Source organism: Prionailurus bengalensis, chromosome C1 (genome assembly GCF_016509475.1).
Source record: "Prionailurus bengalensis isolate Pbe53 chromosome C1, Fcat_Pben_1.1_paternal_pri, whole genome shotgun sequence".
Taxonomy (NCBI): Eukaryota; Metazoa; Chordata; class Mammalia; order Carnivora; family Felidae; genus Prionailurus; species Prionailurus bengalensis.
The window spans coordinates 185,953,177-185,968,346 of NC_057345.1; positions in this window are offsets into that span (position 1 = coordinate 185,953,177).

A 15,170-nucleotide genomic window follows, 5' to 3' on the forward strand; every position below is an offset into this window, starting at 1 on the left:
TATTTTTTAAAAATTAAAAAAGGAAAAAGAGTATTTTTAGCAGCTTTATTCGTAATTGGCAAAAATTAGAGAGCTCAGGTAACCACCAATAGGAGAATGAGTAAACTATAACTATAACCACCAATAGGAGAATGTGGTATATTCATACAATGGAATATTACTCAGCAGAAAAAAAAAGCAAAGCAATGCCATATACAAAACATGGATAAATCTCAAAAATATTATGCTGAGTTAAGGAAAACAGACATAAATGAACATATGTCATGTAAGTCCAACTGTATGAAATTCTAGAACTGAAAAAGCTACTCTATGGAGGGAAAATTCAAACAGTGGTTCTCACTGGGAGTTTAACAACAGAAATTGGGAGAGACATTAAGGACCTTTCTAGGGAAATGGCAATATTATACCTTTGTTTGTTTGTTTGTTAGTAATGTCTACACCCAACATGGGGCTTGAACTCAATCCCGAGATCAAGACTCATATGCTCTTCTGACTAAGACAGGCATACCCAATATTATGTTTTGATAGTGGTTTAGGTTATACAGATGTATCATCCATTTACCAAAGTTTATAGTATATTTACATAAGATTTATGTATTTTACTGTATCTAAATTTTATATCATGAGAAAAACTGTAAATAATTACTAAACCCTAGTTAATGATATGTACAGTGAAATATTTAGGAAAGACTAATCTGAGGTCTGTAATTTAACTGATATGCATAATTTGAAATAAGATAGGTTACCAAATGGGTAATGAATAGAAAGATGAGTATGTGATAAAGCAAATATAATAATCTGTCATTAATTGCATCTAGGAGATGAATATATGGGTGTTTACTGTAAAGTTCTTTTCAATACTGCTGCATGTTTAAAATTATCCTTTAAAAATTTGTGAACTTAGGAGCATCTGGGTGGTTCAGTTGGTTGAGCATCTGACTCTTGATTTTGGCTCAGGTCATGATCAAGGCTATAGGATTGAGCCCTGGGTCAGGCTCCACACTGAGCATGGAGCCTGCTTAGGATTCTCTCTCTCCCTCTCTCTCTCTTCTTATGCCCCTCTCCTGCTTGTGAGCATGTCCAAGCATGCTCTCTCTCTCTTAAAACAAAAAAATTGAAAAGAATTAACTGTCTATATTTGGCCAGTTTCAGTAACTGGTAACTCAAAATTATACTCTAATATTGTAAATCAGTGTACTTTATAAAAACACTGACCAAGAGGGAGCACATGAAGCAAGACTGGGACGCTACTGAAAGATCCCATCAATGAACACCAAGGATCATGTAGATATAGAATACCAAGATACAGTTCAAAGTGAGGTGCTGGCAAATGCCTCTCCCTTCTCCCTCTTCCTGCTCTTCCTTCACTTTCTATTTACACTGGCAAGTAGACTCCCTGTTCAGGCCAAAAGACAAATCAGGATGAGAATGCTAATTTATTTGCTAGGACAACAGTATTTGGGGGAAAAATGGATCCTGATGCCAGCAACTTTTGTCGGCATGTGTGATCGTTAAAAATACCACGTTAAAAAAGTAGGTTATGATGGTTCCCCAGAGTTAAATGATCCAGAGTGATAGGGAAAGGAAAACTCTTTGACAGCCAGTTTACCCCTCCCTCCTGACATTTACTCACTGTCTACCCTACTAACAAAACCTACTTTCCTAATTGAGCTAAAAATTTATTCCTAGGATTTTGTAAATTACTGTTGATAGTTTTAATGTATCTACCTTGCCTCAAGTATTTAACACAATTCAAAGGCTGTAGGTACAAAAAAAAAAAAAAAAAACACTTAGGTCTGAGTAGACAAGGTTTTTGTCTCTTTGTGGTTTTACAATTAAATTATATATATCTGGTGAACTACTCTGTGGATCAGGCTAGGGTTCAGAGAGATGTGAGGAAATTTCAAATTTGCCTTTGTTGCCCATATTCCAAATTAAAAAAAGATTTCCCCATGATTGGTTGAGCAATAAACACAGGAGAGATCCTAACGGAAGCTCATAAAAAGTTGCCCTGGGAAAGAAGAGAACCAAGTTCTAGAACCAACCAGCCATTGATCTTCAGCAAATCACTGAATTCCTTGGAGTCTCTGATTTTCTGAGACCTTGAACACTTTCGGCACACAGGGAATCCAGGGCTTATGCCCGGGAGGGTGGGACCCAAAGGTGAGAGTTTATTGTAGAGAAGATGCTCCTGATAGAAACTTGAATCATTGCATGGAAGAAGTAAATAACTAAACCAATGGTCTCTTTAGAATAATACACTATAATGCTATGAAGTACTATGATATATTAACAATATGACCAATCAAGCAATGAAACAAATAGGAGCTGTATGAAAGCAGGGAACATGAGGACATTTTTTTCACTGCCCAAATTACGAACCCACCCCCCAAAAAAATAAAGTGGATCTGTTTAATCCACTGGATACTAGACACCTAACTTAATAACTTGCTGTTGCACACTCAGGCTTGATTTTTAGCTTAGAGACCCTCTTAACCTCTTACTTTAAAAAACCCACCTCAAATTCATCTGAATCGCATAAACATTTTAGTCGGAATCACTGCCTTACCCCTTGCGGACAGATTTGATAAGTGTTCCACAAAGGCAACCATCTCAAGTCCAAGTCTGTAAAGAGTGATCATTTATTTGAGTCATGTCTGCTGGAATTTGTGATTCAGCTATGGTTAAGGGAAGCTGAGTGGTCAACCAATGTGCTTACCCTCATTAAGTCTTTGAACCAGCATCTTGATTTATTATATAAATTTACTTGAGAAGTTAGACAAATCATAAATAACTTGAATGCTTTCGTTTAAAATACTTAGCAACCTAATTCAGCAATAATTTATGATACATTTTTAACTAACCATAACATAAACATGAAGGAAAGTAATTCTCTCATACCTTTGGCTTGTTAGAAAGTCATTCTATTTTCTACCCTGTCCCAAACTTGCTGTATTCGATTGATTTATGGAAACTAATCTTTAGGGTAAAAAAAAAAAAGAGAAACGTAACACCAGAGGAGGATATACTAGTGGGATTATGGAACTTCCTTTTGCTTCAAAAAAGAATTCTTGCTGAAGCCTGGTCTAATGTGATGATTAATTTTACAGAGCTGTCCCTGACCGATGTCACTATAGCAATGAAAATAAACTATGAGACTAGGATGCAGCCAGAGGGGAAAAGTTCATTAAGAAATAAAAGTAGGGACAAAATTGCTCATTAAAGTGGCTAACCAGGGTTGTTTTATGAGACGATGGGTTAAAAAAATAATAGAGGGTTGCAATGTATTTTAAAGAGATGAATTCAAATGTGACTCATAAATTCCGGTTTCAATAAAATTCTCTGGAACATAACAGTTTAGCTCCATGGAAAAAAAGGATAGTTAGTGGACCCTATTATAATATTTGAAGTATTCTAACATGAAACCTGACTTGCCCACAACTGCAAGAAATATACCATTAATTTCAGAATTGTCAGAGAGAAAGAAAAGAAATAGAAAGAAAGAAAGAAAGAAAGAAAGAAAGAAAGAAAGAAAGAAAGAAAAGGAAGGAAGGAAGGAAGGAAGGAAGGAAGGAAGGGATGGAGGGAGGGAGGGAGGAAGGAAGGAAAAGAAAAAGAGAAGAGAAAGAGACAAGGAGCATAATCATTTTCTTAGCCTTGGGTCTGGTCCAAGGAGAAGAAATTCCCACTCAAAATGCTTCCATCTAAATCTGAATGCAAAGAATTTTTTTTAATTGGAAATCATTTTTAGCAGCTTCTAGCACTTCAATGAACTTTGAAGGAGCTGCTTTAAGAACTATTTGGTCCGTTAGAAATTAGTCAACATACGAGAGTTGGATGTTTTTCTTAGCTACAGAGACAAAGTAATTCTAAAGTTTATCTTTAAAAATAGTGCCACATCTTCCTATGGTTTTCCCTCATGCAAAGTTACATATGTAGGTAGATAGATTGATATAGATATCCTAGACATGGAAGGCTAACTAGATACAAAAGCATGTACGATACGTTTGATACTGTTTTTCAATACTTCCATTATTTTTTCTTAGAGAAAACTGTTTAGCACATTTAAAACTGGGAGTTAAAGCTCTGTATCTCGTAGTGTCTTTAACAAGAGCAATAATACATCTTAGTACAGAATCTTTCTTCGAAAATGCAATTTGATATTTGGAGGAGTTTTATGTAGAGAAGCCAGGAGTCTAAGAAATCAGATATGTACAATAATGGTCCAGATTAGCCAGTTTAGCCCATTTGGAAATAAACTGGTTATTCACACACACAAGTATTGCTGTTTTCCCATCTTGAGCTCAGCATTGTGCTAGGTGATAGGAAAGGTTCTGTCCCAGAGGAGGGAAAAAACTTGCCATTAAAGAATTGGCAAATATAAAAAGAAAGAACTGGCACATAAAGCGATAAAGTTTTACTTTTGCAACAGAGACACTGAGTTTGAAAAGAAATTTCAGTGCTCCTTAACACATTTGGGGAAAGTTCATGGATAAAGTAAAACTGAAATGGGACTTTTATTGTTACCTGGGCTACAGTAGGGAAGAGAACAATTCAGAAAGCTTCTGGTTTGAGGCCAGTTCTGGTCTATAGCAAGAGTTATGTTTGTTGAACAAATGTTCAATGGTAGTGAACAACCCGGAAAAGGACAAAAGCAGATTAGAGAGAACAGTCTAAGTAAAGTGAGTTTAATATATGCAATTAACGGGATAAAAGTTAAGCAGCTAATGACAAATTCACAGTAGCAGCCATATATTAAATATTTATTATATGCGAGAGTAGTATATTTCAAATATCACAAGCACTGTATCATTTACTTTTTTAAAAAACTCTATGAAGTGGATATTACGACCCATTTTGGAGATGAGAATGTACAAGCTTAAAAAGACTAAGCAACCTTCCCAAGAGCACAACTTCAAAGTGACTGAGCCACAGTTTAAGCGCAGGATGACCTCGGTCCTCTAGTAACAGCAGGGCTCTAATATGGAAGAGAAGATAAAAGTCAGGATAGAAGAGAGACTGCCAGAAGAAATACTAAAACTGTTCTGGGGCAAAAGAAAGGAGTTCAACATGATTTGTTTTTTTGAGAAGATCTGGGGAGAGGGAGTTAAGGACCAGGTCTAATCCCACTAGTAATACAGCTGAGCCTAGGAAAAATTTTATTTGTCAATCAGTCCATTTTATCTCACTGACTTCTCCTTCTGAGCGATTTCCTTTGTTTATGGTAAGTTTTATTGTTTTCTTTGAGTTATCTTGCAAATTAATTATACTTATTTTTTCTCAGTGGAGCAGCATGGTGAAAATGACACTGGATTTCAATCAGAAACCCTGGTTGGAAGCTTTGTTGGTCACTGGTTGCTTGTCTGGGTTTATCTTGGGCACGACTCCCTTCCTAAGTTTCCTTCCAGCTCGCTACATTATTATTACATTCCATGCCAACCACAGTTGCCTAATATTAACTGATTGTGCCACTTTTGAATCACTGCCTGGGAAACAGGACCTACTGATTTTATTTCTTTTATTACCCGTGACCCCACAGAAAGGCAGATTGGCTAGGAAAAATAAATAAATAATGTGGGCTAGTAAATGCTTTTGGTGCTCATTTGCCCTCACTTTTTTTGCTCACCCCTCTTTATCCTCACAGTCTCAGTCCCAATTCCCATCTATTTTGGTTTCAGCTGATTATATTGTTCTTTTATTTAATTTTTCCCTTGCATTTTCCATTCACTGAGAATAGGATCCCACATTAAATGAGGCTCCAGGCTCACTTAAGGATGCATTTTGCAAACTAAATAAAGTAAAATCATCAGTAAATTCCAAATGCTTTATTATGCCCCTCTACATACGTACAAATTCCAGTAAGGCTTCAGTTATGAAAACAATTCTAACACAAGCATTCCAGATGCAATTAATAATTTTTTATAACCATGCCATTTATTTTAAGTGTATTAGAAGGCTCTAATATATTCAACTTTGGGGGAAAAATATTTAGAGAGAACTTGGGCAGATGGAAGCCAAACCAGAACTTGTTATAAATTGCTCAGCATATAATAAAATGCTGAAATAAGGATAAACCAGGATCTACCAGAGAAAATAAAGGACAATAGCACGATAAATGGTTTTGTGACTTTCAAGTCACCTGATCCGATGTTCCATCATCAAAAAGTATGCTATAGGAAAGACATTTCAACACTCATACTGTCAAATATTTTTATTCTGGATGAAAATTCAGGCTAAGCAACATTAACTAGCTGGTTAACAGCAGAACAGAGACTGTAACTCAGACTTTGAGATTTTTGTGCATGGTCATTTCTAACATTTCACAGATTTGCCTTTTCAATTCAAGAATGAGATAGTCCAGTCAATGTTTCTCACTCTTTTTCTTGACTGTGTTAATATTGGACTTCTATTTGCCCTTGTTGCCTTCTAGGTTTTTTAAACTAATATTAGTTCTTAATTAAAGTACTACCTGTATTTTTGACACACAGAAAAAAGCTGACAGAGCTGAGTAGGACAGTGTTTTTAAAAGTCAGGGAAGGGTCCACTGTAAATATCTACTTTGGAGCAGCTTCCCTGGCATTCTCAGAAAGAGGTTCCTTGTCCTGACTATGTCAGGACAGCCAGAACATGAGGGACTAGAACACTCAGCATTTGCTACTCCTTGCTAAGGAGATTGCTTCTAGACTACCATCTACCGAGATATAATTCTTTCTCTAGACTGCCAGGATCTTCTTTGGGCCAAGGGAGTATTTCTGGATTCTCACAGGAATATATAACGTGCATATTTGTATGTATGTATATGCATATACCTTTCTGTATATATGTGTATCTGTGTGAAATAAATTTTTTAAGGACTGGATAATTTTTTCTTCCCTATATTCTTTCTCATGCCTCAAAGTATGAAAATAAAAACAGACCTAAAAAAAGATTTTAACTCTTACAAGAAAAGAAGCAATTTAACCAGACACATTCTAGATTTCACAAAAGCAGTGTTCACTATGTATTATTAGATTTCAAGATTATTATATCCATTTATATATAAACCACTCCCCCCCCAAATCTCACTCTCAAATACACACACACACACACACACACACACACACACACACACACACTTGTCTAGTTCATTCCTTAAAAGCTTAATTCTACTTCCACCTGTTTATAGTGGACAAAGAACCAATGTCTTATAATATTCAGCTCTGGTACCTTGGTGCCTCAAATTTCTACCATAACTGTTTTGAGTATTTTTTTAAGAACAGAGGGAATGGGATAAAAGTTTTAAAATGTATTATCTATTCATTTTACAGACAGCAGGGCCTAGAAGAGCAGGACACAGGATAGGAAAGTTATAATAAGTCTCAGATGGAGAACTGGTAGAAAGGGCAGAGTCAACCGAGAAACTACGTTGTAAGTTAGCACAATGCTGGTTGGGGATGAATCTGGAGGAAGGAGAGATTTCTAAAAGTGGGAAAGTGGCAGAATTTGTCCAATCAGATTCATTCACTATATAATTTTTTCTCAAGAAGGTGGCAGATGTACGTCCAATCAAAACTCATTCATTTCATCATCTTTCATGATTTGGACTCAAATATCATTTCTAAAAGATGCTTCCTTAATAGGTTTAGGGGATGGGTTAAGTGACTCACTGTATAAAATTTACACTAACAACAGCATTCATAAACATGAATCTAGATACTTAATAGCACTAACTTTGTCAAGTTAAACAAAGTTAGAGAAGATTTAAGCCATCTACACTGAATCTGAAGACCTTTGTATTGCTACTCCAGCTTTCTTTTGACATCTATTTGCATGATAAATGTTTCTCTTCCCCCTCACTTTCAATCCGCAGGGGTCTCTAGATCTAAAATGAATCTGTTGTAGGCGGCATAGAGACGGGTCTTATTTTTTTATCCATTCCATCACTGTATGTCTTTTGATTGGAGCATTTAGTTCCTTTACTTTCACACTAATTATTGATAGATATGTATTTACTGCCATTTTATCACTTGTTTTGTCATCATTTCTGGAGATTTTCACTGATCCTTTCTTTTCTTTGTCACTTTTGGTCTCTCCTTTGTTCTCAGAGAGTCCTCTTTAATATTTCTTGTAGGACTGGTTTAGTGGTCACCAACTCCTTTAGTTTAATTTTTCCTTGGAAAAGGTCTAAAACTTCAAGTTATATATAAAGCTGTAGTGATCAAAACAGTATGATACTGGCACAAAAAACAGACACATAGATCAATGGAACAGAACAGAGTCCCAAAAATGCACCCAAAAATATATGGCCAATTTATTTTTAACAAAGCAGAAAAGAATGTTTAATGCAAAAAAGATGGAATCTTCAACAAATAGTGCTGGGGAAATTGGACAGCAATACACAAAAGAATGAAACTGGACCATTTTCTTACACAAAACACAAAACAAATTCAAAATGGATTAAAGACCTAAATGTGAGACAAGAAACTGTTAAAATCCTAGAGAAGAACATAGGAAGTAACCTCTTTGACCTCAGCTATAGTAACTTCTTTCTAGATATGTCTCCTGAGGCAAGGGAAACAAAAGCAAAATAAACTATTGAGACTTCATCAAAATAAAGTTTCTGCACAATGAAGGAATCAATCAACAAAACTTTGTGAATAACTTATCTGATAAAGGGAGAGTATTCAAAATATATAAAGAATTTATAAAATTCAATACCAACAAATAATCCAATTACACAATGGGCAGAAGACACACATTGGCATTTTTCCAAAGAAGACATATAGTCAATAGACATATGCAAAGATGCTCAACATTATTCATCATCAGAGAAATACAAATCAAAACGACAATGAGATATCACCTCATACCTGTAAGAATATCTAAAATCAACAACACAAGAAACAACAGGTGTTGGTGAGGATGTGGAGAAAGGGGAACCCTCTTGCACTGTTGGTAGGAATGGAAACTGGTGAAGCCACTGTGCAAAACAGTATGGGGGTGCCTCAGAAAGTTGAAAATAGAAGCACCCTATGATCCAGCAATTGAACTACTAGGTATTTACCTAAAAAATATAAAAACACTAATTCAAAGGGATACATGCATCCTGATGTTTATAGCAGACTATCTAAAATAGTCAAATTATGAAAACAGCCCAAGTGTTCATCAACTGATGAATGGATAAAGAAGTGGTATACACACACACACACACACACACACACACACACACACACTGGAATATTACTCAGCCATAAAAAATAATGAAATCTTATCATTTGCAATGATGTGGATGGGGCTAGAGAGTATTATGCTAAGCAAAATAAGCCAGAGAAAGACAAATACCATATGATTTCATTCATATGTGGAATTTAAGAAACAAAACAGGGCCACCTGAGTGGCTCAGTCAGTTGAGCGTCCAACTGTTGATTTGGGCTCAGGTCATGATCTCACTGTTGTGAGATCAAGCCTTCCGTCAGGTGGAGAGCCTGCTTAGGATTCTCTCTCTCCTTCTCCCTCTATCCCTCCCCCTGCCTCTCTCTCTCAAGAAAAAAAAAAAAAAAAGATGAGCGAAGAGAAAAAAGAGAGAGGCAAACCAAGTAACAGAGTCTTAACTATAGAGAACAAATTGAAGGTTACCAAAGCGGAGGCAGGTGGGGGATGAGTAAAATAGGTGATGGGGATTAAACAGTACCCTTGCTGTGATGAACACTAGGTGTTGCATGGAAGTGATGAATCACTGTATTGTACACTTGAAACTATATTACACTGTGTTAACTAACTGGAATTTAAATAAAAATTTTAAAAAATAAAGATCTTTGCAAATTAGTTATGGCTTTCCCCAGGTATGGACTCCACCATGGTGATAAGTATAACAAGCAGCCAAAATGGTTTTTATGAGCTTACCTCAGTAGCAGCTTTAAGAATGACAAGATGATTTCAAAACATATTAAATAATATGCATGTTATATATGCATTTTCTATTTCAGCAAATGTGTAGCTATATTTTATTGTCTTAGTTGAGCTATATTACTATAAATTTAAAATATTCTTGAGGCGCCTGGGTGGCTCAGTCAGTTGAGCGTCTGACTTTGGCTCAGGTCATGATCTTGCAATCTGTGAGTTCGAGGCCCGCATTGGGCTCTGTGCTGACAGCTCAGAGGCTGGAGCCTGCTTCACAGTCTGTGTCCCTTCTCTCTCTGCCCCTCCCCTGCTCATTCTCTCTCTCTCTCTCTCTCTCTCTCTGTCAAAAATAAACATTAAAAAATTTTTTAATTAAAAAAATAAAATAAAATATTCTCAAGCATCAACTAGATGTCATTGACCAAATGATGTTAGGTACTAAGTAATATGCCTTCAAATTTATAAATTGCTACATTAATTTCTCTCAGATTTCAAATTACTCTGATCTGTTCTGAGTGATTTGTCAATTCTACTGCATGATAGAGGTCAGAGAATCTTCTATTATGCTATTCATTTAGATGCCACAAAAAAAGTATAATCTTTTAAAAGACCTTTTAAGTCATTTCTGGGAAATCAAATTTAATTCAACTTCATGAGAGCTACCAATGCAAATAATAGGACAATTGAAGAGACAGATAATTTCTACACATAGCTAAATTTCCATATAACAGAAAAACAGGAACAGTGTCAAAGTTAACTTTTCCTCCTAGGGATTAGCAAATTTCTTTTAACATTGACTACAAGCTATATTTCAATTTCAGAAACATTAAGATGTGAAAACTGTACATGTTAGTTTCAGTAAAATATAAAATAGGTAACCTCCTTTCCTTCACTTTTACATAGTTAAATTACTCCTGTGGTTTTGACACTTTTATCATCCTTCAGTCTTGCATGTCCTCAGTCTCAACTGCTCCCAATTGCTCCCACACTCCAATGCACCCAATATATCTTTACAGGTTTGCTCACCTGCCCTTCAGGAGCCCTCCATGTCCAATCACTTTTGTTTTACTACTTTTTTCCCCTTAAAAGTGTTCAGATATTTAAGCTATTCACCATTCATAGCTCTCCATCTTTTAAGCTATTCAATATCCTTTAAATTATTCACAACAGTTTTCTGCCATTTTATTGATAAACTTTTCAAAAGGATATTCCTTACCTCTGCTGCCTCACTATCCATGAGCTAGTCAAACTGCCTTTAGGCTCCATCATGCTAATGAAATCACTCTTGTTTAGGCCTTGTTCAATTCCTAATTGCCAAAACCTAATGATGGCTTCTTCATCCTTATTCTATTATACCTCAAGCATTTGGTCTCTTTGTTCATTATTGATAACCTAATTCCCTTTCCTTCTTGGCTTTCAAGACCATATTCTCCTGGTTTTCCTTTTTCTCTTCTAACACTTTCTTCCCTTAATCTTTTACTTATTTTCCTTCTGCACACCCATCAACCCCCCATAAAAAGTAGCCATTTCTATGTATATTCTTTATCCAAATCTCATACTTGACAACATTAGCCATTCTTATAGCTTCACAATCACCTCAGGTCAATGATTCTCAAATTGTGATGGTCACATCATAGTTCTACATTTCAAGTACTTCTGGGTTTTTTTTTCCCTTTGAATGTCATGGTTCCACCTCAAATCGGAAATGTTCAACATCCGAACCCAAACCCATCACACCTCTCCCCAACTTCACTGTGTTTACGGATTGTTTTGAATGCCAGCGCCATTCCCCCAATCATCTAGACATGAAACCTTGAATTCACCATCAATCTTTTTTTTTCTCTTACATTAAGTCACTGATTGAAGCTTCATTGTTTAAAACTGGACTGTCTCTGTGCTTGCTGTTTTATCATCCTCACTGTTCTCATACTGGTGAAATTATTTCTTGCTCAATTATATAAATAGTCCCTTACAATTGGTTCCTTCTTTGCCCTAATCAACTTCCCAAATATAGCTCCCTGAAGCTGCATGACTCTGGTCACACCCCTCTAATTAAAATTTTTATCAAACTCATTAATAACTATCTCATAATTTAGCCCTAGGCTAGCATTCAGAATATCCTATGAGTGAGCCTAACCCACCTACTTTTCTGACTTAATCTCACATTAGTGTTTTTCTATTTAAAGCCCAGCCAAAACAGTCTTAAACATCTGGACTTTCAATTCTGCCCACAAGTCCCATGTTCTCCCAGTCTCTACTAACCTTTATTCTCTACTGCTATTATTTTAACTCATTCTCCATTCTTCTTACCCACCCCCTATAATTCCTGCCTTACTCATTAGCAGAAGACTCTCCTGCTTCATAAAGAAAATAGAGGCATCTAGCAGGAACTCAAATAGTCCCTACTCCCAACATAAATTTATCCTCTTGTTATCTACTTGTTATGTTTCTTTCCTTTTGGCTTGAATAAGAGGAGTAACTTTTTCCTGTCTGGCATCTAACTGTCCATCTTCTTCTGCATCCCATATCTTCCAATTTCTCAACTGCCTTTTCTATTTCCTATCCTATATCTTCAACTTCTCACTGTCTATTCTTCATTTGATCTTCTAATCAAATGCACCTCTTTTCTAAAAAGTGAATTGTCTCCTGCCCTTAAGCTCTTTATAGCAGTTATTTTAGCTTCTCTTTCTTAACCACACTGATTTTCTGGGAAAAGTAGTTTTCATTCATTACCTCTACCTTGTCTTGTATTCACTTTCAACTCACTGCAATATGGTTTCTGCTCCCATTACTACATTAAAATGTCATTGCCATGGTTTTTGACAATCTTGTAGCTGCTAAATCCAAAGGGAGATTTCAGTCCTTATTTCAATGGACATTTTTGTGGCATTTGAAACTGTTCTTACTAAAGCTCTCGTTAAAACTTATTAAAACTCTCCCCTTCCTTGTTTTAGGTGACATTGCTCCATTAGGGCTTTTCTCCTACCCCTCAGATCATTTCTACTTAGTCTCCCTTGAAGGTTCCAATTTTTCCATCTCTCTTCTGAATGGTTATGTTCTCTGTACTCTTCTCTTCATGCTCTCTCCAGGCGATTCCATCCACTTTCACAGCTTCAACTTCCAATTTTTGGAATAACTCCCAAATTTATACTTAAGCCTATAATTCTGCTTACACACCAGAACTAAAAATCCACCTTCCCCTTGGTAATTATCATTTGGCATCTTCAATTCAATCTCATAAAAAAACCTAATTTTATTTGTTCATTCCCTTGATCTCCAACCACCACCAAACCAAACATGTCCATCCTCCTTTTTCCCTACCTGGCTGTAGGGCACAACGATCTACAAAGCCATCCAAGCCAGAAGCATTATTCTTCTCATTGTGTTCATTCCATAAATTTAATAACTTGTCAACTCAAACCTCCCTGGATTGCTACTTCAATTTCCTAACTAGTCTTTGCCTCCAGTCTCACACATTTATAATGCAATACACATGATGTTTCCAGAACAGTGTTTCTAAAATACAGATCTGGCTATGTTTCTTAAAATTATTACATGAGTCCTCATTGCCATCAAGATACAACCCAAGATGTTTGACTCCATATCCCATATTCATGGAAATTCTTAGTGAGGTAACTGAGTATCCAGGATCAGAGACCATAAAACAGAATAAGGAAAATCGTGAGAAGACACGAACACAAGTGTTTTACAAGCTATATCTACCTTCCCTTTGCTTACCCTTCTCTCTCAATTACAGAATTTTTTAAATGTTATTGCAATGATAGTATATACACAGTTCAAGTAGGTTTTTAAAAGCATTTTCACACTCACTGCTTAATTTAACCTTTATTACATTCTGGGAAGTATACTTACAAACAGATTTTATAGATGAGAAAATTGCAGCTATGTGGTTTCAAGTAAACCATCCAGGATCACTAAGCTAGTGAGGGCTAGAAGTGGATCTTGGATCTTGTTTTTGGATTCCATGTTCTTTCTCCTCTTTTCACAAGGCACTTCTTAATCTTCCTCCATGTGTCACAACGAGGGTAAGATATTAGAATCACCTGGGAAGCTTTTAAGAAATAATGATGCTTAAACTCCACCCACCAAAATTCACATTTAATTGGTCTGAGAGAGAATCTGGATCCTGTGTTTTGTAAAAATTTCTCAGGCGATTATAGTGTCCAACCACAGGTTCATCTTTAAATCTATGACTATATATACTCTGGACACAGCATGCAAAGAAACTTGTGAATTAAAAGGTATAAAATGTTTTCATTCCATGGTATATGCCAAATCCAAACCATGTTCATGAGAAACAAGGTTAAAATCAAAATTCAGATGACTGAGCTTTAAAAAACAACAACAACTAAGAAAAATGTTTGTTCACAGTCTGAGGTTTGAAATGTGACCCTAGAAAAATAAACAGCTTTTAAGTTCTGGTAGAAAGAGTTTGTGGGATGCTGTCCGTTCAATTCTCCAGTGAACTAGTCTCACTAACCTTCTAATCTTGGCACTGCCTAAATTGTGTGTTTGTAACAACTTGCATAATCTCCCCTTTTTTGTATCTTTCTTTCTCTGATGTAACTGATCTTAGAGGGTACTGACAGTGCTGAACTAAATGATGAAACAATCTCTTTTCCCTTTCTGCCAGCTGGGAAAGATGCTCTTACACACAGTCATTTTTAAAGTCCATGAACGTCCATGTTTTTAAAAAGAACAAGAGAGGGGAAATTGGTTAATAAAATAGAACTTTAATAAGTTCTGCCCCGTTGTACTTGAGAAATACTAGAATAATGACAGTTATGAGCCATACTCTAAAGTGGGGGGGGGTGGAATTTGCCATGCAAATCAATTAAAGAATTCATCCCCTGCCCCTCCTCACCCTTGAGTATTTTTCCAGAAATATCTGTTGATGTTCTGAATGTCTCTGAGCAAGACAGACCTTTCCATCAATAATACGTGCAGAAATCCTGCAATTTTTGCAAAAGGAAGATCTGCCTCCGAGCTACAGCTGGTCTTGGGACCTGACTGAGATGGTTTATAGTACAGGGCACCAGATGTTTCCAAGCCACAACCAGGAAAGAGAATTCAGCATTGATTTAGAACAGCTCCTTTCAAACTCTGTTGGCCTGGGATGCTAAAACATATATTTTACATACTGACCCAGTAAATGCAGAAATGGGTATGGGTGTGGGTATATATTTGAAAATAAATTCACAAGGAAAAATTTTGCAATCCATTAGTGACTCACGAAATCAATTTTGAATGTGTCAACTAGCATTCAAAAA